At 38.9% G+C, this 2,009-nt stretch overlaps 1 non-coding gene across 1 annotated transcript; it reads right to left on the reverse strand.

The window, feature by feature from the left end:
• Positions 1–973: 973 nt before the first annotated feature.
• On the reverse strand, positions 974–1,035 carry LOC111541625. Its single transcript, XR_002731328.1, has one exon. It is a non-coding gene; the product is annotated as a U7 small nuclear RNA (small nuclear RNA).
• Positions 1,036–2,009: the final 974 nt, after the last annotated feature.

Below are 2,009 nucleotides of genomic sequence, written 5' to 3' on the forward strand. Positions count from 1 at the left end.
ATATAAGCGTACCATATCTCCATTAATCTAAATAGCTAACTTTTCCTTTGGTTGAGCTATAGATATAATAGCTAATTTGCAGCCTGGGCAACATAGCGAGATTCTGTCTCTATAAAAATAAGCCAAATGTGGCAATGCACATGTGATGTCCCAGACACTTGGGAGGATTGTTTGAGTCTGGGCAGTTGAGGCTGCAGTGAACCATGATCATGCCACTGCACTGTAGCTTGGGTAACAGAGTGAAACTCTGTCAAAAGAAATGAATGAATGAGAGAGAGAGAGAGAGAAAGGAAGGAAGGAAGGATGGAAGAAAAGAAGGAAGGCAGGAAAGAAGAAAAGAAGGAAGGAAGGTAGGAAGGAAGGAAAAAGAAATAGCTGACTTGCATTTAGAGGCTATATTGTACAAAGAATGAGGGTAGTATATTTAAACACCAACACTTTTGGCAGCAAGATGCCCATACTGTAAAAAGTATAAGAGAACCGAGCGCAGTGGCTCACACTTGTAATCCCAGCACTTTGGGAGGCCGAGGCAGGTGGATCACCTGAGGTCAGGAGTTCGAGACCAGCCTAGCCAACATGGTGAAACCCCATCTCTACTAAAAAAAATTCAAAAAACTGGCCAGGCATGGTGGTGCGCACCTGTAATCCCAGCTAATTGGGAGGCTGAGGCAGGAGAAGTGCTTGAACCCGGGAGGCAGAGGTTGCAGTGAGCTGAGATCGTGCCACTACACTCCAGCCTAGGCGACAAGAGTGAAACTCCATCTCAAAAAAAAAAAAAAAAAGAAAAGAAAAAGAAAAAAAGAAAAGAAAAAAGAAAAGGATAAGAGAACTGACACTAACTATGGAAACAGCAATTTGTGCCACCCTTGCTTCACTTCCCTGCATCTTGTGCCCATTAAGTAGAATTCAGGGTAGCTTCACATTTAAGTGGATTTTCATTCTCTCTCTCTCTCTATTTTTTTATTTTTATTTCTTTAGTTTTCTGGTGAGAACTGGAAAACCTGCTAGACTAATTCTAAAAGAACTGTAACACTGCTTTTAAAATGATGTTTGGTTTAATGGGAGTAAGCTAAACAGATATGTAATATGTCTCCACTAGATAATAGTAATCTGCAGTTTTGAGTTGCAAGTGACTTAACCAAAGTCACCATCCAGCAAACCCAAACCAGTTGACTTCTATCCCATCCTCCTGGAACTATACAACATCACATCCTCCCATTAACTAGATCACATCCTCCCATTAACTAGATAGTGTAACTAAGGCGGTCTTCATTAGCAAAAGTAGGTACTGACTTAATCAGATCCGACCTAGGCAGATAGTGACTTTTCCTAGTGAAATATTAGTGTAGATCTAGAGAAATGTTAAAACTAGTCCACCCAGACTGGAGCTCAGCGAAGAGACATAAGGCACATGTCCTTGTTCTTGTGAAAATGCTATCATATCTTTAATGACTATTGTCAAGACCTCTCATCCACAAGACTGAAAAATATCCTGAAAGTGAAAAAGTGATTTACCAAGCAACACTACAGAGTAAATTGTTTCACATTTGTTAAGTTGTGAGAACACAAAAATGATACCTAGCTCAAACAGATGGAAGAGACAGTGGTCTCAATGACTTCATTTTTAAATATGAAATGTGCAACTATTTGGTATATGATATCAGAGTAAAAATTAAGGTAGCCTCATGAAAATGTGACTACTATATAACAACAAAACTGTATCGTACTAAGAGCACCCATATTTGAGCACTCCAAATATGTGATAGTAAATCTTCCTATTCTGATCCTCATTTTGTAGGTAAGAAAACTGAGATTCAGAAAGGCTGAGTAACTTTAATCAGGATCACATAGTTAAGAAATGGCAGAGCCAGAATTTGACCCTAAGATTATCAATTCCAAAGCCTATGCGCCTTCCAGAATATCATTCTCTGTCTCAAATAAGAAACCTTCCCAAGTAAGGGAATCAGTTTGAAAAATACAATATAGATATCTCTTACATCATAAGTGTT

Source organism: Piliocolobus tephrosceles, chromosome 1 (assembly GCF_002776525.5).
Source record: "Piliocolobus tephrosceles isolate RC106 chromosome 1, ASM277652v3, whole genome shotgun sequence".
Classification (NCBI taxonomy): domain Eukaryota; kingdom Metazoa; phylum Chordata; class Mammalia; order Primates; family Cercopithecidae; genus Piliocolobus; species Piliocolobus tephrosceles.